Genomic DNA, 23,133 nt, shown 5'->3' on the forward strand with positions numbered 1-23,133 from the left:
CCTGGAGCATTCACTGTGTGCAGGGCTGGGGACACAGGACAAAAAGGAGATAAAGTTACTGGAGAGTGTCCAGAACAGGCTATGAAGTTGATGAAGGGTTTGGAGGGGAAGTCATATGAGGAGCAGCTGAAATCACTGGGTTTGTTCAGCCTGGAGAAGAGAGGACTGAGGGCAGAGCTCATGGGGCTGCAGCTTCATCACAAGGGGAGCAGGAGGGGCAGGGCTGAGCTCTTCTCTTTAGTGACCAGTGACAGAACCCAGGGAATGGCAGGAAGATGTGCCAGGGGAGGGTCAGGTTGGACATTAGGAAAAGATTCTTCACCCAGAAGGTGCTGGACACTGGAACAGGCTCCCCAGGGAGGTGTCACAGCCCCAACCTGACAGTGTTCAAGAAGAGATTAGACAATGTCCTCAGACACATGGTGTGAACTGTGGGGTTGTCCTGTGCATGGACAGGAGTTGGACTCAATGATCCTCGTGGGTTCCTTCCAACTTAGGATGTTTTATGATTCTATGATTCCAGAAAATCTACATCCACCACCTTCCCTTCATCCACTGAGTAGGTGACCTTATCATGGAAAATCAAGTTAGATAAACAGGACTTTCCCTTGGTGAACCCTTGTTGACTGTGCCTGGTGATCACATTGTTCTTTATAACCCTTTCAGTGGTACTCAGTATAATCCCCTCCATAATTTTTCTCAGAACCGAGGTTAGACCAACAGGTCTGTAGTTTTCTGGGTCTTCCCTTCATGCAGACTGGAATGATTTTGGCCAGCTTCCAGTCAGCAGGGACCTCCTCAGCCTGCCAGGACCTTTGGTAGATGATGGAAAGGTACCAGGTGTGATTCCTCTTGTCTTTTCACAGCAGAATCAGCATCATTCTGCCGCTTTGATGGTGGGATTTGTGCAAGAAGCGGCTGCCTCTTCACTGTGTGCTGCATTTCTGACACACGCTGATATTTCTCCTTGGTTATTGGTGTTGGTTCTTCTAGAATTATTTTCTGCACAAGTAGATGCCTCTTGCTGATGGTTTAATTACTGTGGATTATTTTAGGTATCATGCTGGTGACATGGGTGAGCAGAAGGAAACAGAATGAGGTTGTCATGACTACTGTGATGCTTTTAATTTTTGTACTCCCATTTAAAAATATTTTTATCTCTAAATTTTTAGGGATAAAATATGCCCTTTTCTGATTATAAATTACTGGTCATACTTGAGACTTCCCCTGTTCTAGCAGAGGCAGTTTTTGAGGGCATATTTTCTGGCAATCACAAAGGGTGAAAAGAAAGAGCGTTCTCTTGGCACCTTATACAAAGGAAAATTGGGTTAGTTTAATACTTGTATAATAGTTGAGTACAATTTATTTTGGTACTTAGACAAGGGCCTGATTTGTTTCAAATGAGGTGGTTTTGCACAGAATTTCACCAGACATTTTTTAAAATGCTGACAATTTTTGCTTTAACTAGTAGATTCCTGTGAGCTCGCAGCTGTTCCTGATAACGGTCATTTCATTGTTTATTTAAATTCCTTATTTTTCCACGAATACATCTTGCAATACTCATGCCTTAGTTGTGGTTAGAAACGTGTTTCTCTTGTGGAACTGATTCAGGCTTGTAATTATTATGTAGCAAAAGGAAGACTCCAGTAATTTAAGGTATTTTCAGTCATTCGAGGGGGCAAATTAACTTCTTTATGACTAATGGAGTAAACATACTACTGTAATGCATTAGAGTGGGTGTCTTTTGTTTTCTGGGTGCATTCATTCTCGACCTTTGCATTACTTGGACCATAAACACGGGAGTGCAGGGACGGGTGTGGTTCCGAATTCCTGTGCCATTGGTGCATTGTCAGCATTGATGAAGCAGGAATCCTTTTACAGTGAACAAGTGGGCTCCGGCTTTTAAAACAGAAATCTTTTATTTTTTAAAAATATGTCTATTTACAAAAACTTCTTAGTATATCCTTAAACATATATATTTATGTGATCAGTACCTACATAGTTACCTGCTGGATCGAAGTGTATTTATGCTTCTGGCCTCTTATGTGTTTACTGGGCAGTACCAGCAGTGTCTGCAGCGCTGTGCTTTGATTCCCAAGCTGGTTTTAGCTTGTGTTGACGATATAACCAAATCAGCCCAAGCTGAAAATGGTTTTATTTGTCCTTTTTCTCTAGCCCTTGCTGAATTGCCTCTTACATGAGTACACTGCCACTCGTCCCCTAGCTAGCTCACGCTCATTCTTACTGTCTTGCAATCAGTGTTGGAACTAAACAATAGGAAAATTATTATTCTGTAATCGTTTGGGTGCTGGTGTCTCTTAATATTTTCTGTACGTTTACTGAAGGGTGATAACTTCAGGTATCCATTTTCTAAAAAAATGAAATGTCTTATTTCAGTGTCATTGTTAGTAACTCATAATTTTTTGTTGTGAAACCTAGTTAACACTATTGAGCAATACAAGCAATAGGATAAAGAATCTTGTGTAACATTGGATTTTGTTGCTGTACTGATCTACCTCCAGCATAAGCTACGTGCAGTTCACTCTGCTGAGCAGCTTGTGTCTGAAATCCCACAACAGAGCCACTTAAAAGAACAAACCTACAACAGAGGATGTGAGTTTGTATAAAGAGTAACAGGACTTTAAAGGCTCCTGATGGTTAAGATGTTTCTGTGCGGTGTCTTCCTGTACAGTACGTGCTTACACTTGGTTTTCAAGGTATGTAATGCCAAACAGAAGTTAGATAGTGATGATCTTTTATCTCCGAGCACTTCTTTCACATCCTGTATATCGATGACTGTCCTCCCCACTACCTGACCACACTTCTCCAATCCATATTCTGTCTCTGCATGTTGGATTTATAAGTGCAATTTGCCAGTGCTGCTGATTAATTCCACTTGGCTGAAGGACACCGGTCACACAGAAAGCAGGAGATGTAAAATAATCCTGATTCCCTGCCCTGTACCTGCTTGCTCCATTCCTATTTCTCTGACAGGTATTGCTGCATAACTTAACTATCTTGTGGTTAAATGAGCATAATCTTTATTTTAAAATGAAAACAGAATTTTGGCAGCACTAGAAAAATGCTCCTACTTGCCCAGAGTGGATTTTTTTTATTTCCAGGGGCTTTGTGTATATGACAGAGGCTGTAAAAGAGAGAATGAGCCTGTGTGGGCACTGGCAGCAGGCCACACTCTTCAGGCCGTGCACTGTGTCATCTCTCCTCCTTTTGCTGCCTGGCAAAATGTACAGGCTTCGATACATAAAACAATACATTTATTTCGAAATTGTGTTAAATGAGCACATCTTAGTCACTCAGCAGTTATGAAATGCTGCCAAGTGCTACGCTTCTTGTAAATGTATAGATTTTTTTGCAAAGGATGAAATACTATAGTTACTGAGGCAGAGAGAAAGCATCTTCCTTCACCCATAACATACTGAAGCATGAAGAAAAATACTGAAAGCCAAGATTTCTCATTCGACCCCCCCTTACTTAGTGCTTCTGAACGTGCAGATCCGTGCTCACTGAGGCTGCCTGCTTGCGGCAGGGAAAATTATCATTCAGCGCCTTCACAGCTGAGAGTTTTGACGAGGTTGGTAACCGGTTGTAGCACAGCACGGCTCCTTCTCCCTCACCCCAGCTCGCTAGCAGGAACAAGTGAGACTTGTGCTGCTTCCCTCGTAACGAGGTACGAATTCCAGATCAAATGTTAGAGCTTCTCGTCTTGACGCGAAGAAATCGGATTCAACCCCTGGCCGCGTTCCAAGCAGGGGTATCATTAAATTTGATTTTTTTGCTTACAACTGTTAGAGCATCCTGATCTGCCACAACCACGGAGAGAACTAAAATATACGCGTGTTTCAAAGGTACGAGGCAGAAGGAACTGCTAGATAATTTAATCTGACATTTAGGGTATTGCAGGTCATTACATGTAACTGTTACTCCCAGTTTTGAGCCGAGTAGTTCATGTTTGACTGAAAAATTAACAGGCATTTGTTGAGAAGTTGTTGTTTTTTTCTACAAAGGCGTGCTGTCGTACTTTCAAGTTACTCAGAAATGAAGATTTCAGCATCTCTTTTAGTAAGTTGTTCTATTGGTTAAACAGTCTGTGCTTCCTTTTTCCTGTGTTTTAGTGCATTTCTAACTTGAATATGCCGTGGTTCTCATTTTCTGTAGTTCCGTGGGAATTTTAAGCTGGCATAAACTGGCAGAGCTGCTGAAAAAAGCAGTCGGCTCCCCCCAGTTGCTTGTTCCTGCTTTGACGCCAACTGGCGTGACCAGCACGCCTCGTCCTGGCCTGATCGTTCTACAGCTGTACAGCGAACCCCCTGCAGAACCAGCAGCAGCAACAACAGCAAAATCAGATTTAGCTGGGGTCAGGACCAAGATCTGGTTCATAGCACAGCTGTACAAAGGTGCTGTTTCAAACCAGGAGGTGGAACTGGGATGAGAATGGCTCAGGGATGAGAAATGGGTGAAGCTGCCTGTTTTGGTGGCTGTCCCAACAGCAGATGATGAAACCCCAGTGTTACTTGCAGCTGTTGGTTCTTGGCCATTTTTCTTTTGGAAATACTAATGTTGTAGTGGTGGCTCGTGTTGCTCTGCAGCGAACAGCGGGTCTTTGTGTTGGTCCTTGTGGTGTTAACATCATGACTTCACAACTGGGTGTATATCAGAACACTGGAATAAAAAAATGTGGTTATTTGATGTAGCAAAAGCAAATATCATCAAGGTATTAACATTTGTTGATAGATTTTTTTTTTTTTTTTTTTTTTTTTAGTATCTCATCTTAGTAATTAGCAACTAGTACTCAAGGGAAAAAGGCTTTCGACTGTTTTGCTTCAGGACTTATGTGAAACAAATTAGTCTCAGTGTTAGCAGGTTGAAAGTGGAATTTCCCAGCATGTGAGGGCTGTGTTTAGTAAACATTTTTTAAATAAACTCAGTCTTAAAGGTACCAATTGATATTTATTAGGTAACAGGATGATATTTATTAGGTAATAGGATGTTTTAAGACCTAGCTGTTGAACAATATCTAATTACTAAACGAGGTGAACTTCACAGTTGTTTGCTTTCTATTGAATGTTTGTATCTCTTATGAGAGCGTTTGGTAGCCAACCTCTGTGCCAGCTCTCATGTTCTGAATATTGTGTTTCTTAGTGAGAGGGAGACCATCATCAACCTTCACAAATTTGAGGGAGATGTACATGATGCTGGTTGCGTAGTCTAAGGAAGAGTGTGGCTTGCTGAGATACAGAAGGAAAGAGATGGAGCTCTGAAGAGCGCGATCCCAGGGACAAGCCAAACCCAGCAATACGAGATTATCCAGTCTGGGCAAGGGAATAACTCCAAACAAACCTACATTGTCACCACAAAACATGACGAGAAAGTCAGAATATGTACCAGTCTTTTGGGGCATCATATACTGCTGCTTTCTAGATGAGGAAGAAAGTTTCTTTGAGATACTGCTGAAAGTGTTGACTGATGTCTTTTTTAGTGCTGTCAAAATACCTTTTTTTTTTTTTTTGCTTGCATTTAAGTTTACCAGTGACTCTTACTATAGTGAAAGTTGTTATATGAAAATGCGCTATGTTTTCCTACCGAAAGATTACAATATTGTTTAGGCAACAGTGCTGAAAGGATGAGCCATATTGTCACTATTTCCTGCTGTTGAACACACTGATTCCATGTCTCTTCTGGCAGCAGAGTGCAAAACCTACGTTTCCTTAAAAGTGTTCCCTCTTCCTTTGAGATGGGTTTGGTTTTGGGTAATCTGGTGGTGTGTTGTTTCATCAAGATAGTGAATTTCATCCAGTCACAGATTCTTGCTGGCGCAGATCTCATTTTACACATAGGAACTGATGGAAATTGTTGTGTTTTGCAAGAGGACTCTGTTCTTTATCCTTCCATTTTTGCATAGAAGCTCCTGCCAGCCTAGTTCATCAGAGCTGTTGCCACCACTTAGGTGGAGAGCGAGGAAACCACTTGAGATCTGACCGATGGCCAGTGTGGATTCAATTCACAAATGCCTTTAAAATGACTGACTATCCTAAATTACATTCCTTGAAGCTGCCACAGCCCTAAGGATGTTCTGCTGCTGCATCTCTTCTGCAGTCGTCTCTGTTTCTGTTTCACTCACCCTCCCAGTTGTTACCTGTCTTCTCATTTCCCTTCATATGGTTGCTGGTTGTGTCCCAGGCAAAGTATCTTTTTACATCTATTTTGTATATATATTTTTTTTTTCATTGAATCTGTGAAAAACTTTCTTGAGTGAAAATATTCTGACCACCTGTGTTTTTTATAGGGGAAATTCCCATATTTCTCATTTAAAACTCTCACTTTAGGTCTTTATTGAAGACAGAAAGGGGTGTCTTTTCTGTTCTTTTTCATCTTTGTTTCAATATTCATTGAGCAGATATGCATAGCAAAGTTGTGATGATCTTCACTGGGGGTGGAATAGCTTAAAGAAGGCTTTTCAGTGTGATTTAAATGCCTATACTTCAAAATAATTTAAGATGCCTTTTTATTTACCAAACACTTGCAAGTAAACCTTAAAAAACCACCACAGTAAAGAGCAAATGCTTTCCCGCATAACATAGGGTCTTCTCTATCTTCAGATATCTGTGTCAAAATACAGGATTTTTGTCAGGCATAAAAGTGTTCAGAAGATGCTTGTTGTTTTTCCCTTTATTTCAACTAGTAAAACATATTGACAAGCTTTCTTAAAAAAGGTATTGAGGTTTGACACAGCTTGCTAAAATACCATTGAATTTGTTTTCAGGTGGAAAATAAGGGATGTAATCAGTAAACAATGCTGAAATAGGCCTTTTTAAAAAAGAGAAAGAATCTCTAATGATGAATTGTTCCTGGAATCTTACTCAAGCTTTATTTTTCCAACAGGGCAGGGAGGCTCACACTTACTAAAGCGCTTCTCTGCTGTTGTATATACGATCTGCAATAGTATGTATTTCAAAACATAAAATTAAAAGGAAGCCTTATATCTGGTAAAACTCTCCGTATCTCCCTCAGATGCTACAGGTACAATTATCAAGACAATATCAGCTTTCTGGTACACTAAGGAATGTGGCCGTGGCTGTGTATAAGCTTTGTGCATAGCAAATTCTGAAGACTTTTTTTTTTTTTTTTTTTTAGGATAAAAGAAACAGTTACTAGAGAAACCACAATTTTAAAATTAATGGCCATTAAATTTCCCAAACCTATTAATTCAGCTGTAGGTGAAACCAAGAACAGAGCAAAGAACTTTGCAGAGAAGCGTGGTTGTGGCTTGAATGTGCCTTATTGACGGGAACTAAACAGGAATTTCCACAGGGGAAAAAGATTGCGGATCTTGTTAATTAACATTTTGGCCACCCGACCTTTCTTGGTCCTTTTGAAAGCCCCAGTGTGGGACGCATCACGAACGGCATTTGAATTACTTGTATCTTTGCTGACTGCAAGAGGAGGAAGGTTCCCTGTGCTCTCCTGGGTGCTGTGTTGTCCATCAGGTGCGAGTCTCTGGCAGGATGGAGATCTTTGTGTTTCCTGAGAGCATCTGAGCGTATTTCTGAGGGGCAGATTATTCAGAGGATGGGGTGGAGATTGTTCAGGAATGGAGACTGAGGAGAGAACGAACAGCCTCAGTACGTGCTTAAACACGGAAACAAAGGCTTTCCTTCGGGGATTATGCAAAATTAGGTTGTTAATGGATTGAGAACAAGTCTGAAAAAAAAAACAAAATGAAACCACAGTGGACTAGGGGAGTTACTTAAGGCTTTTATTCATCTTGCTATGTTTTATGTATTTTTCTAATAACAACGAACTCAGGAGTTTATGGTGCTTGTAGTGTTTCGATGATGCTCACTCAGAGTGCAGGCAGCTCCTCCAAGCGCTGGGTGACTCAGGGTCTCATAACAGCGGTGTTAGAGACAAGACTGCAAATCTGGGGTCAGTTTTGGGCCCCTCCTGGCAAGAAAGGCCTTGAGGTGCTGGAGCGAATTGAGAGAAGGGAACGGAGCTGGTGAGGGGCTGGAGCACAAGTGTGATGGGAGCGGCTGAGGGACCTGGGGGTTCAGCTGGAGAACAGGAGCTGAGGGGAGACCTTCTGATCTCTGAACTGCCTGAAAGGAGCTTGGAGCCAGGGGGCTCAGGCTCTTCTCCCAAGGAACAAGTGATAGGATGAGAGGAAATGGCCTCAAGTTGCGCCAGGGGAGGTTCAGATTGGATATTGGGAACAATTTATTCCCAGAAAGGTTTGTCGGGCATTGGAACAGGCTGCCCAGGGCAGTGGTGGAGTCACCATCCCTGGAGGGGTTTAGGAGATGTGTAGATGAGGTTCTCAGGGACATGTGTTAGTGCTGGAGTGTTAATGGTTGGGCTCAATGATCTTAAAGGTCTTTTCCAATCAAAATGATTCTGTGGTTCTGAAGGCAGCCCTGGGCTCGGGTGCTGAAGCTGGAAGTGAACAAAGACATGGGTCCTGTGAAAGCTGAGACAGAAGATGTTATTTAATCTATGTTTTGAAGAGGCAGTAGTACAGAAACATTCTTTCAAGTCTAGAAGAGAGCTGCAGACAGTGTGACATCTTTCTTCAAAGAGCTGGCCCAAACTTCAGCTAGTGAGAGTTCAGTGTTAGTCCAGGTGTCTTTGTAGCACCTGAGAGGGATGAGTGTTACAGAACTGAAAAGAAGTCCAAGTCAGGTATTTTATTAATCGTATGGCTTTATGACCTTTATCTATAGGGAGAGCAGCAGGACAGTTGAGAGCCCAAGAACCAAGTCAGATAAAAAGAAGATGAAAAAGGTAGCCGCAGTATCTCTTCTACAGACTTTGTTTGCTATGGGATGATGAAGACAGGGAAAAATGTGGTAGCTCCATCACCTACTGCAGATGAAGACTCTGGAAGTCACCTTATTGAGGGAGGTCTTTGAATGAGTGTAGAATTTAAATCAAGGTAGATGAATCCTTGCAACACAACTTGGAAATAGTCTCAGCAATGCTGCTCTAAGTCAAATTAGAATGGAAGGTGTTGGTGCCTGTTGAGAACTAGATGCACACTTTTTGGAAACATTTCAGTGGGTTAAAAGGACTAACGTGAGCGAACTGGTCACGTACTGGATTTGGTTTGGAACAAGGAGAAACTAACCCTCTGAATTGAGGTTATAGATGAAATTCTGTCTGCTCAAAAAGAAGCAACAATAAGATGATGAGTATGAGGTGAGATGTGTGTGAGAGTAACGTCAAGGTAGTGGAGGTGGGGAAGAAGAATCCACCTTTCCTCAAACATGGCCATTTGTGTTAAAAGGATCTTTTTGGGGCTTTGGAGACTCTGTCAGAGACACATGAGAGAACTGGGGAAGAAAAAGGTTGTCTTCTGCATTAACTGGTCATGCAGAGTGTATCTGTAATTGTGAAGATGAGGAACAGGGATATTGCTCTCAGTATTCCACAGTATTTTGACGTGCCACTTCTGCAGGGAGAATCCCTGCAAGATGCACATTGAACCAAACCTTGATGACTGGAAGGGGAGCAGGTTGGCTCTCCCAGAGGATGCTGGTGGGACAGGGTCCTGTTCCTCCTGAGTTGCATCCAGAAATGATGAAATGCTTCTGGAACTGCTGGGGAGCAAGGGAACACAAATAGCTGTTCTTGTCAACTCACCTTTCAGAAACCTTGCTCGTAGAAGGTCAAGTTATGTGACTGAAAAGGATGCACAGGAGAAACCGCAGAAGCCACCGGGAAGGAGGCAGCCTGTGTAGGACTACTTAAAAATCTTTTGTCCTTGGTGGGGCTGGATGAGGGTGGGAAGAGGGCGGAGACGGAAAGTTGTTTTCTATTGTAATTTTCAATCAAGTGATTCGAGAAGGCAAGGAAGAGGGAAGGTGGAGGTACAATTTACTGGTTATTCAGTAAGTAAAAGATGAGTTTTAAGTAGTTCAGAGATTGGCTGTGATTTTGGAAGTGCCTATCAGGAGCAGAGTGCTGGAGGAGAGGACTTACTTCACTTGATTTATTTTTTTTTTTCTCCTGTGAAATAAATACGTATTTACGCTCATTCTGGTAAAACTCAGCTCAAAAGAAACATATTCTTTTGGCTTTTAGGTGTCTCACAGAATCACAGAATGTCAGGGATTGGAAGGGACCTCGAAAGCTCATCCAGTCCAATCCCCCAACCGGAGCTGGAACACCCAGCTGAGGTTACACAGGAAGGTGTCCAGGTGGGTTGGAATGTCTGCAGAGAAGGAGACTCCACAACCTCCCTGGGCAGCCTGGGCCAGGCTCTGGCACCCTCACTAGAAGAAGTTTCTTCTCAAATTTAAGTGGAACCTTTTGTGTTCCAGTTTGAACCCATTACCACTTGTCCTATCATTGGTTATCACTGAGAAGAGCCTGGCTCCATCCTCCTGACACTCACCCTTTATATATCTGTAAACATTAATGAGGTCACCACTCAGTCTCCTCCAAGCTAAAGAGCCCCAGCTCCCTCGTTATGGAAAGGTGCAGGCAAATCTGCCTCCACAGTGCTGTCTTGCTTTAGGCCCTGCCAGGTGATTTGTGAATACTGTAAATCAAAATACATTATTGGAGTGAGGTCTTGAGAAATCATTGTTAGTTTGGGCTTTATTAACAGATCCTCCCCATCTTTCCTGACGCAACCACTGGGTACAGGGGTGACCATTTGCATGATTGATAGTTCTAGTGAAAATTATTTTTCGAAGGCTTACCATTAACCTATTGTTTGTTAACACGTTAAACATGAGAAAACAGAGAAAAAAAAAGATATTTTTAAAAATGGAATTTCATAACTTTGAGGGACAGAAAATGTAATTTGGTTTTTGGTTTGGTTTTGATTTTTTTATTACGTGCAAATGGTCAGCTTTTGAAATAATGAGAAATCAGGGAGGGCAAGGAAAATTTTCTGTACTTTTAGGCAAGCTATATGAAAGTGAATGAGATGCTTTGCCAGGCTTTTAATTGTGTTTTAAGCACACAGAACTTGCCTAGTTTTAAAGGCTAAATGAAGTCTGAAGCAATTTGCTGTATGATACAAAATACAGTGATTCAGCATTCTTTATGAGAGCTATTTATAGTTACTCTATTTTTATTCAAAGAAAAAACAATAGCACTGAATTTCAGGCGGTTTGACCAGACATTTAGGAAGGTCTCTGTGAAAGCTGAGGGAAATCTTGCATTGCTTGATCTCAGAAGCTGAACTCGTGAGCTCCTTCAGCATCAGCATTTCAGTGCTGTCCTCCCGAAGGTGAAATGCAGTGCTGGAAAGCTCCATAAGCAGCATTTCTCTGAAGCCTCATTTGTATCCACTCTTAAGGGGCTATCAACATTCGCCGCATTGTATTTTTGAAGAATCGAGCAGTATAATTAACCTCTGTTAATTTTAACCATCTCTTTCAGGTTTTCATGAGCGTTCTGTTACCCTGTTGCTGCAGCCAATGCGGATCCGAACGCCGGAGCTACAAAGGCTCGCTGCTTTCTCATGCTGGATCCCTCAAATCCAAGAGCTACTTGGCAGTTTCCAAGGCAACCACCTGTGGAATAATTAAAAAGGATGAAGCGTTACTGGGCGCCAGATATAAGGAATTCTTGCCTGGAGAGAGCACTTCGTTTTCATCTGTCTTGAAGAATCAAATGTGTTTCTGCCAGCAAAGTTAAGGTAGTACAATTAAAAAGTACTGATTTGTTTTCTGGAGGTAATGAAAGGTTGAGTAGGAGCAAAAATCCTAATGTTACTATATACTACTCACTCATTACTGTGATTCCTTCTGTGTTAATTTTTTGCGTGTATTTAAGCAGAAAATCCAAGAGAAAGATGATAGTGGAAGGGCAGTGTGGGCGAGCAATATTTTGTATCAGTAAAACAGTTGCACGAACTGTTTTGCGCTTTATGCCGTCTTTCCTCACAGATGATTTTTAAGCTGCTAAGGACGAAAACGGAGCATTTAGTAGGAGCATAAATATAGGAAGTGCAGCCTTCGTGCCAAGTACACTGAGATTTCTTTGGCATTCAGTGAAGGGATAGATAAAAACGGAATGTAGGAGTGGGCTCACTGCAAAATGACAGAATCAAGGATCGATCTTCATTCCGTAGCTTAAAGGGTATGCAGTGATTAAGTTGACATTGAAACCAAACTGATAATTGGGCTTAGCTTCTTGGGTGAAGCAACAGCTAAGACCATTTTGAAGACCAAATTCCCTGATTCAGAGCTGAAATTGCATGGTGGAGTAGCCGAAAGGTAAGCAAAAGAACTCCATTAGCATAAGAATAATGAAAATAGCAAATTTGGTTCTGAAAGTTTGAGACATTGCTACAAAAGTTTATGGTAAAGCTCTTAAGCTCTAGATAACTGGAAGAGTTCTCAAAGTATAATATGTTACTGGATCTATCTGCTTATTTATATCTTCCTTCTCTGCCAGTCATTCAAATATATTTGAATAGGAAAATATATTCATTTCTGCCAATGAAGTTAAATGGAGAAAGCCACATTCACGTTCTTCTCATAGTCCAAATAACTGTTCAGTTAAGTCTGGTTACCTAGCTTGATGCTTTTGTATAGTTAATTTTAGATGTGATGCTTTTGTATAGTTTATTTTAACCAAAAGAAAAAAAAAGATTTCTAAATTTTGAAGTAGGAATATTTGGGATGCCATCTGGCCTTTACATAATAAATTTTTCTTGCCAAAATGTTTGTGGGATTCTGTTGGGATGTGGATGGGATTTCACATTCCATCCCTTCCACAGCACAAGAGGATCACTGTTTTTAGATACGGTGGGTCCAAGAAGAAATGACAATTGTATGATGGCAGCTTTGTGATTTGAGGGGATACAAACCGAACCCACCCAGGAACGGCCCTTAACTTCTACAGCTGTTACTGAATTTCAGAAGCCAATACTTGTAGGAAACGAGTACAACTGCAATTTTCAACCCTGATACTTGATTTCCAGTTCATTGGTCATTGTCATCACGGCTTAACTGCCAAATTGATTTTCTTTTTGAAGTAATTCTTCAGGCTGTTCAGTTCCTTTCAGTACAGAGCTGAGGATGAGGTTTTTGGAGACAAATCCTGTTCTCACATGTGAAATAAATATGCTGGCGAAGTATCTGCACCAGGCACAGTGAAGATGATAGAAAACTGAGATGAAGTAGAGCAAGGGTTGTCGGTGTGTGTGGATCCAAATCTTTTGCTTTCCAAGCAACATAAGTAACTCTCAGGTGGAAGTGGATGGTTGTGAGAAGAGCATATGTGTGTAATTGTGTAGAAAAGATACTGAATATGTTCAATTATCTCATTTTTTGTTTCTGTTATGCCTCAAGTACTTTGAAAGGAACCTCTCTTTCCATTGATAGTTCAGCCTGGACCAGTTTAGGCCAGAGGTCTAACATTTCAGTAACTTTAAGCGTGTCATTAGATGTATTTATATATGAAACTTGCATACATTTTTTCCTCCATATTTAATTCCCGACCCAGAGCTTCCCATGCTAAGATGCACTTGATCACTAGTTCAACCTGCTTACTCATCCTCCCTTTACTAACTCAGGCATTTGACCCTGGCTATTTTTCCAGACTTCATGTACAAGCCTGTGGTTCTGTATCAAGGATACCAGAGAGCTACATGGAGTTTGTTAACATAGTTTCTAACAGAAATAAAAACATGCATGCTAAATTTAGGCAATTGGACTGTGTGAAAGAAAATAAAGTGGCTCGGCACTGTATGTGGCTTATGTTTTAATGATCTTTATCCCTGGGATGTTTCATGGGACAGAGGGGCAGTGGAAATTTGGAAGCAGTGATTTGTTCAATAATATTCATTTCTTAAAGTGGTACAGTACATGGCAACATACAAAGTTGTTTTTGCAGCCTTGGCTATTAAGAATTAGTGCTCTATGCACTCATAGAAAAGTAAAATTTCCTTTGTACTCCTTTTCCTATAACAGAACGTATATATTTTGCTCCATATTGGAGCAATCAGATGTCCCTTGAAAGGAAGAAAGGGAAATAGCGATACAGTAATTCTCTTAAAGGTTACTTTGATAGAGTGATTTCTTTTTTCCCCTGTTTCAGTGTCAGAACTGTATCAAAAGAGTCAATTACAGTGTGGTAGTCTTAAAAAAAATCATTAAAATATCCCTTAATTTTGTCAAGTAAATAGAACTGTTTCCCAGAATAGATAACATTTTTTTCTTGTTGCTTGGAAATACAAGGAATTTCTCAGGGAGTTTTTCCTTTTAGCAGGAGAAGCCTAGAGTCAAAATACAGAGGAAATGTAGGGAAAGAGTGAAAATCAGCAAGTCACCTTCCCACTCTTGGAAGAGGGAACTCAAATAACAAATGGACCCTTTTGCCGAGGCTTTTTTTGGGGACCTGATCGCTACATCCCTGGAGGTTTTAGGGTATTGTGCTGGGTGGACACGTAGAACATCTCATAATGAGTTTTTTCACCCTCCCAGAGAACAAGAATAGTAATCATAATAACAGTCTCTGGGAATATCAGTCGCCGGGGTGCTGTGTAGCGTTGTGTATCTTACGGTTTTTAGGACCATCTCTTTGCTCTCTGGCCCCTTGAAGGTTAGAAGAGGCTTAAAATCACCTGCCCAAAAGTGATGTACATTTTCCAGCTGTATCAATCCAGGACACTATTGGTACCACTCTAAAGATGTGAAACTCCAGATAAATGCGTTGTACTCCCCTGTATTGTGTGTTGCCACCCAATTGACAGCAATCACAACACCCTTTCAGAATGCGAGAGTTTTTTGCTGTATTTAGATGGATGAACGGCATATGAGGATCAAGTCAGCACTGCAATTTTAATAGTTTTTAAGATAGAATTATCTACTAGATGATGGACCTTACAAGATCCCTATTGCTATTGCTGCTTGTGCATTTTGCATGTGCTTTTTCAGTGTAGTTCAGAGGACTTTCCCTGACAAGTTATTCAGAAAGGATAGAAAGGTCAGTCCGCTTCATTGTCATTCTAGGACCAGTTTGGCTTTCTTTGAAATCAATGAAAAAACTAATAAAATATTTTCATAGCAGTAGAATTGTTTGCATTAATACATATTTCCAACCTCCCCTCTGTGATTTGAATTCCTTGTGTTGGTTTGAGCATCTTTTCCTGTTCTATTAAAGCAAGACTTTAGAATTACAGAATCATATTTGGTAGACAGGTGGAGTGGGGCTTTAAATTGCTGTCCACAGTGAACCTTTGGATATTTGTAACAGGCACTGAAGAGATGCTGACACTTGACAGTTCTTTGGGACATTATACCTGTGCTAGACAAAATGAGTTAGAGAGGTAATGAACATAAGACCAGAGGAGCAGCTGTTCTCCTGCAACCATCTAGAACAGGTTTTTGTCTCCGGCAGTGCCCAGAGGTGGAGAACTGAGGAGCACAGGAGCAGAAATAGAAGGCAGATTCTATATTCTCAATGCTTTTTAATCTCTAGACATCTGTAGCACATGGATTTACTGAGCTGGATGTCTTTTTTTTTTTAATTTTTTACTGGACTTGTTAAATCTTCTTTTCAAGCCATGAGAAGTATTAGGAGGTGTAATACTGTGTGGTTCCAGAGCTTAACTAACGTGACAGCCTGTTGCGTGAGGAACCATGTTATTTTGTTAAGGTTTTGAACCTAAACTCCATTTAAAATCCACTTACTGTGCTGGAAGAGACATAAATAATTCATCCCTATCAACTATCTATGTGACACTCAGAATTTTCTAGACCTCAGCCTACTCCAAGTGTTAAGAGTCAGCTCAGAGCCTTCCTAACATGAAGTTAGGACCACCTTGGTTATCCTACTTCACACTTAATTTCATTGAAATACTTTATGAATTGCACTGCTGAATTTCCTTGCTGTATTTTATTGTCCAGTCAGTAATCCACACGTAGTCCTGTCTCAGTTTTTCTTACTCATTTACCATCTTTGCTGCTGTGAATAACTTAGTATCATCAACAGACATTGTCATCTCACCATTGAGCCCTTTTCATGTCATTTATGAATTCATTGAGGAGCGCTGGGAACAGATCTCAGCATGGATCCCTGTGGAAAGAAGGGCTGACATCGCACCAAGTGCTGCCAAGAGCAGGAGTGGGTTTGCCCGCTCTGCACGTGGCACAGTTGAATTTGTAGTAGTTTCACTGCCTTGTTTTGTACGCTTGTCAATATGGAATCACTGTAAAATTTTTTAGTAGGAATTGATAATTTCATATGTAAGATACAGGAGGATTATTGCCTTAATTTTTAAAAGGGCCGGGCCTACGTAGCAGAACATTTTTCATTTTCTGCATTTTTATTCTTAAGAGCAACTTGGTTGGAACCTACCGGTTTATCACACTCTGCATTACCAGTATATAGAAAATAGTGTTGAATAAAGGAAATGAAGCAATTGAATAAATCTCCGCAATCATAAATAGACACTGGTTTTAAATTATTAAGTGTAGGAAATTACCTTAGCAATACAGCTGTTACTTGTTTTCTAATGTTAACAGAAAACATCTAAAGCAGTAGTAAGAAAACTGAATCGTATCAAAAGGATCAATAGTATAAAATGGTTACTTTATGGTAGCCTGTAGCTGAGGGTGGTGGGCAAGGATGGGGGATGTGGTTCTGTGTCCCATGGCACAGTCACACATCCTTCTTCATGGCCTTCCATGAATTTCTCTAATGTGAACCCATTTTGTTGTCCCTGATATCTTAGAGCTGTGAATTAGAATAATTCAGAATCATGAAATAGTATGAGTTGGAAGGGACCTACAGAGGTCATCTAGTCCAAAATTAAACAGGTTATGTATTCATCTTACGTAATAAAGCTTCTTGTTTCAAAGTGTTTGTGCGACCACAGAACCACAGGATGGTTGGGGTTGGAAGGGACCTCTGGAGACCATCCAGTCTAACCCACCTGCTAACGCAGGGTCACCAGAGCAGATCACACAGGAAGGTGTCCAGGTGGGTTTGAATGTCTCCAGAGAAGGAGACTCCACACCCTCTCTGGGCAGCCTGGGCCAGGCTCTGGCACCTCAAAGTAAAGAAGTTTCTCGTCATATTCAGATGGAACCTCCGGTGCTTCAGTCTGTGCCCGTTGCCCCTCATCCTGTCGTTGGGCACCACTGAACAGAGTCTGGTCCATCCTCTGACACCCACCCTGGAGACATCTATCAACATTGAGATCCCCTCTCAGCTTCTCTTCTCCAGCTGAACAGCCCCAGCTCTCAGTCTCTCCTCATCAGAAAGATGCTCCAGACCCCTCCTCATCTTCACAGCTCACTGCTGCACTTCCTCCAGTAATTCCTTGTCCTTCTTACACTGGGGAGCCCAGAACTGGACACCGAACTCCAGATGTGGCCTCACGAGGGCAGAACAGAGGAGGAGGAACAACCTCCCTTGACCTGCTGGTCACACTTTTCCCAATGCACCCCAGGTACCATTGGCCTTCTTGGCCACAAGGGCACATTGGTGACTCTGGTCAAGCTGTTGTCGACCAGAACTCCCGAGTCCTTCTCTGTAGTGCTGCTTTCTGGGAAAACAGCACTAGAGGTACCCATCTCTTGCTCAGCACTTCTGTCCATCCCTGTCCGATCTCTCTTCAGTCCTTTTTTTTACTGGCTGAGGAATCTTGATTGATTTCATCCATCCTTACGTGTAAGCTGCTCCCTAATTCTCATCTTTGCTGTTCTGTCCATGGGTGTGTTACTTCCTTGCTAAGATGAGGGACCAAAGCGACTTTGGGAGTTCAGGACACGAACGTGCTGCAGATGAGTGTGCTGCTGCAGTGTCGCACTCTGTTCCCTCCCTAATTGCTTCTGAAATTCCATGTGCTTTTTCGCTGCTCCTGTTATCAACCCCTGTGAAAATTGTATTTTCATAAAGCTATCTACAGTGACTTCGAAGTCTCTCCTAATCAGGAAAAACTAATTTAAAACCCATAATTTTCTATGTGTAGTTAGCTGGTTTTTTTTTTCCAAACGCAGGGCCTTGCGTTAATCTATTTGAATTTTATCTTCTGTTTTCTCTCCCAGTCACACGGTATAATAACTCGTTGGAAAAAGGGCTGAGGATAACTGCTTTGATGCACTTAGTGTTTTTTCTTTAATAGACCTGCGACCTCACATTGTGTCCTTTTCAGCATAATTTATTGTCAAGTTAAATGTGAGAGGTCTAACTACAGTTCTGAATAGGAGTCTTTTTGTATGTGTGTGTGTATAAATAGGTATATTCTTAGTATATTAATTAGCTGTTGGTTAATAACTCAGCTGTAGGAAGAAGGTTTTTTCTTTAAGAGCTTTTAGAGAAGCTGGTAATTTTGGGAGTCTCCCAATATCCAGTTAATCAGGGCCCCTCATGTGTGTGACCTGCGTATTGCACTCGCTCAGTTGCCATTTTTAGTATTTTGATTTCCGTATTAATCTGGTTGAGCGCTTGTGCCCCTGGCTGTTTTATTCCTGGCAGACCTTGTTAACTGTGTTTAACTGGCTGGAGAGGATCCTCTTCCCTTGTTCGCTCTGCAGGCAGATTCCAGCTCTGGACATTCCCCAAACTCTGTACGTCCTGAATGGCAAATTCTTTTGGGTTTTCCTGTGGCAAGTAATTTTGAGGTTTTTTCCCCCTTCCCCATGGATTTGTCTTGTTACCTCTTTATCACCCTCTGATAAACTTAATTCTTCTGGTGTATTTGCTAAAATTTTCTCCTAGCACATCAGTTCTCACTATTTTGTATTTAGCTTGCAATACAAGGAACTTGCATTTAGTTTGCTAAAGTTTTGTATTTTTTTTTTAACTGTCATCCTAGTATGACTTCACTTTTGAAGGGTGTGCTTTTACATGCTTTCTAAATGTTTGTGGGTTTTTTTTCTTAAGTTACACTTACTGTCTTCTTATATATGCAATATGGGGTCTCCAGCAAGCTGGCAGCCCCTAAAAACATTCACCTTTTTCCCTGTTCTTTTTAGTTTTCTTTAAAGAAGCTTCCAGTTTTCTTAATCACAGAATGCTTGGCATTAGAAGGGACCCAGTGAAGGTCATCTGGTCAAACTCTCCTGGTCAAGGAGGGTTGTTTGTTTTTTTTTTTTTTAAGTTGTATAACTAAAAATAGAGAAAAATAGTCTTTCAAATACTGAACTTGAGTTCAGGACTGGGTCAAGCCTTTATTCTCTTGTGGGTTTGTTCACAGAGTCACAGAATGTCAGGGATTGGAAGGGACCTCAAAAGCTCATCCAGTCCAATCCTCCCGCCGGAGCAGGAACACCCAGATGAGGTTACACAGGAAGGTGTCCAGGCGGGTTGGAATGTCTGCAGAGAAGGAGACTCCACAACCTCCCTGGGCAGCCTGGGCCAGGCTCTGCCACCCTCACCATGAAGAAGTTTCTTCTCAAATTTAAGGGAACCTCCTGTGTTCCAGTTTGAACCCATTACCCCTTGTCCTACCATTGGTTGTCACCGAGAAGAGCCTGGCTCCATCCTCCTGACACTCGGCCTTTATATATCTGTAAACATTAATGAGGTCACCCCTCAGTCTCCTCCAGCTCCAGAGCCCCAGCTCCCTCAGCCTTTCCTCACACGGGAGATGCTCCACTCCCTTCAGCATCTTTGTTGCCCTGCGCTGGACTCTCTCCAGCAGTTCCCTGTCCTGCTGGAACTGAGGGGCCACAACTGGACACAATATTGCAGGTGTGGTCTCCCCAGGGCAGAGCAGAGGGGCAGGAGAACCTCTCTGACCTACTGACCACTCTCCTTCTAACCCACCCCAGGTACCATTGGCTTCCTGGCCACAAGGGCCCAGTGCTGGCTCATGGTCATCCTGCTGTCCGCAGGACCCCCAGGTCCCTTTCCCCTACACTGCTCTCTAATAGGTCATTGTCCAACTTATACTAGAACCTGGAAGTGGTGATTTATGGTGTCTTATAAATGGGGTGTTTACATCACATTGACTATAGTGAAAATTTACCCATCTCTCTGAAATCCTGTAATTCAGCCACTTTAATCTCCAGAGGTGGTGTTTGGCACTTGTAACTGTCAGCTTCCTTCATGGGGCTCTGATCAGGTCACCTTCCCCTTCAGAACAGAGCTGGGAAGCCTCTTGTGTCCTGCTGAACGTGATTTTGTGGCTTTTCTTTCTTCCTCTGCTCTTGAGGAGGCTTCGAGCTTCATGAAGTTCGTGCACTTTGAGATATTCAGGTCAGTTAGATGATGTGATGCGGTTCCTACTGGAAAATTTCTCCACGTGGGGTTGTGACTCTCATCCTGCTGGAAAATTCTTCACTATCCAAACTGGTACCAGATTATTGTTTAGCGGTTGGTGCTGCCCTCAAGCAGTGAAGTTGAAAGAGCAGTTTGGTTCACCGTACTGGAAATATATTCATGTGGTTAGATGAGTAGCTGTCTGCATTTCTCTGGGTTGACAGCTTTCCAGTGTAGTGGGGAGGTTAGACAACCAAAATGCTTATAGACCCATTGTAGGTATTTGAAATCGGATGGATTGAATCCCACTGTGGTATTTCGGTTTTCTGAACCTTGTTGATCCAGAGTTGTCAGTCATTCCAGTGCTTAAAAAAGAGTGATCGGGATCACTGGCTTGGTAAAATGCACGGAGAAGGTGAAATGAACCTGTAGTTTAGTTGGTGCCCTAAAAGGGTAAAATGAAAGTGGAGTTTAAAATGAAATGTAAAGATAATACAGAATGTTGATTGCTAGGAACAGCTTGGTGTGACTTGGGTGGCTGGTAGTTTTGTCTGTTTCTCCTCGCTCTCTTAGGAGTAAATAAGTCTGCAACCTAGAGATATAACCACTTATTGCTTGCATTTCTAGCAATATATGTTCCATTTTAGTGTTGACGCTCCAAAGTGTCTTGGAGGTCTGGAGAAAGCAGTAGTAATGATATTTTTCCTGAGTTGGAATGATGTGAGATGCCCACAGCTGTCATATCCATTGATGACTGTGCAGTGCCCCATGTAAACTATTTTATATATATATGTATATATATATATATATATATATATACACATACTTCTTTTTTTTCAGTGATTAACCATAGCCCTCTACAAACAAGACATTTTCTTTAAAGTTCTGGAGAGACAAGTGTTGTCAGAGAGCAGTTCTTCCCGTGGTTTAAGATAGCAATTACAGGATGGGATTGATGGGCTCAGTTGTTCTCTGGAAGTGCCAATCAACACAGTGGTTGTACAAAGAGCTTAAATGAATGAGGAAAACCCCAACATTTTCAACAGAAAAAAAAACTGTATGAGATGAATCTGGCTTTAAAGGTCAGATTTAATTTGCGTGTTGCCACTTTCCAATTGTTCCGTATGGTCAGTTGAGCTGTTTTTGCATTTTTAAGATGAATTAGTGTCAGTCTGGAGTTATTCATACACTACCAAAAAAAAAAAGAAAACCAACTAAACCCTTTTGAGTGTATCTTTTAGCATATTAGTTGTTAGCGATTGTTCATCCAAATGGCTGATCTGACTCGCTGGAAATTTTGTGGTGCTTTACCCCCCCACATTATGAGAATTCAGGCTGAAGCTCAGGTTTGTGTGGGTGAATGGACAATACTGCGTAAGTGTGCAAATACAGGTTCGTAAGCAGCCTTTGGGCTGAGATTAATTAACTTTTTCTGTTCCCTTTTGTTCTGGCTGCAGCTTCCTCAGTTTTGGGCCCTGCGAGAATTGCAGACTGGTCTAAAAACTACGTAGATTATGTAATATCGTGCTGGGGTTTATTTCAGCTGAATGGTGGCTGATCTCGGTTTCTAGCAGGTTTGAAATGCTCTTGTGCCCACTGAACGATGCCAGAGCTCGGCTGAAAACAGGTGTTCGCTTCAACAGCGGCGTTCACTGATCTCTTGGTATTATGTTAATTTGGGGAAAGATCATATTTTCTGGATTTTCTGAAGGATGCTGAGAGCACGCTGTTAATTTGTTCTCATCAAATAAGCATAGATTGAATATAAATGCTCGGGAATATTAGGACAGAGAAGATGAGGGGTGTTTCCAGTTAATGCCTGCTAAGAATTGAGAAAAATGAACACAAAATCTTTGTAGTTTGCAGGAATACTCAAGTTGTTGTCTGTTCCACAGATGAGCGCTGTACTGAGTACTTGACTGCTTTGTAATGAGGGTTTACATACAATTTGCAGGGGGGTGTTTCAACTTTTTCAGGATATATTAACTTGGACACTTCTCATGATTCTCAAGGCAATGACCCAATAGTCCTTGCTCAGGCAGAAAACTCATTGAAATAAATAATAAGGATTTGTTGTTCTTACTGAGGCCTGAAAAAAAAGAAGAGGTTTACTCTGCACTGTTCTTATATATGAGACAGGACTACTCAGCAATCAGTGAATAATCATGTTTGTGTTTATTCAGAGAGCTTGTTGCCTTCAGATTGTCTATTTTCACCTTCTGTAGGGTCCCAAGGTTATTTCAGGAATGATGTTTCTAGTGTTGTCTATTTTAGACGCTTGGTGCAGGGTTTCAGATTGTGCTGAGGTGTTGGCAGTGATACAATATGTGTCTTGTTTACAGTAACTCCTTCTCAGATTTGTAATGCAAATACCATTTCTACAAATCTTCAGGGCTCTGGTTCCTCTGGAGTGGAGAGTTTTCACCTCACCCAACTTGCATTGGGAAAGGTCGTATCCATCTAATCCAACCGGATTAAGATTAATCTCATCATATTTTCAGAGAGCTGAAGGGAGGTGAGATTTATCCAGAGTCTCTTAATTCCTGGAATTATTTCAAACAGCAAGAAGTAAGATCTACTCTTCTTTTTATCATTGTCATTCTAAACACAGAACTTAGGCTTCCTTCATAGTTCCTTCTTGCTGTTCTGCCATAAAACCAGTTTAAAGATAAGTATGCAAAAGGGACTTTGTGCCTGATGTGGAGGGGTCTTCATGTTGGTAGAAGAGAATTACCATCCGAAAGACTTAGGTGTAGCTCATTTGGAAAAAAACTTGCTTTAGTAGATAGCAATTCTTTAGATAGATACTGCTTCTCTCCCTTGAAACTCTTCCAGTTTAAAAAAATACGCACTGCCATATGCTACTGTAATACTATGCACAAACGGTATTAAAATATAAATGAACAGAACTGCAATTTGAGGTTTTAATTCTGCAGAGGGATC

At 41.4% G+C, this 23,133-nt stretch overlaps 1 long non-coding RNA gene across 4 annotated transcripts in view; it reads left to right on the forward strand.

Moving 5' to 3' along the window:
* LOC309447661 overlaps positions 1 to 23,133 on the forward strand; it is a 133,974-nt gene that overhangs the window by 25,226 nt on the left and 85,615 nt on the right. For all 4 annotated transcript variants that reach the window (XR_014185647.1, XR_014185648.1, XR_014185649.1 and 1 more), the window contains exon 2: positions 11,410 to 11,668. This is a non-coding gene — a long non-coding RNA (uncharacterized lncRNA). The remainder of the gene's footprint in view (positions 1 to 11,409; positions 11,669 to 23,133) is intronic.

This window comes from Streptopelia decaocto (genome assembly GCF_964273445.1).
Source record: "Streptopelia decaocto genome assembly, chromosome: 1".
NCBI classification, from domain to species: Eukaryota; Metazoa; Chordata; class Aves; order Columbiformes; family Columbidae; genus Streptopelia; species Streptopelia decaocto.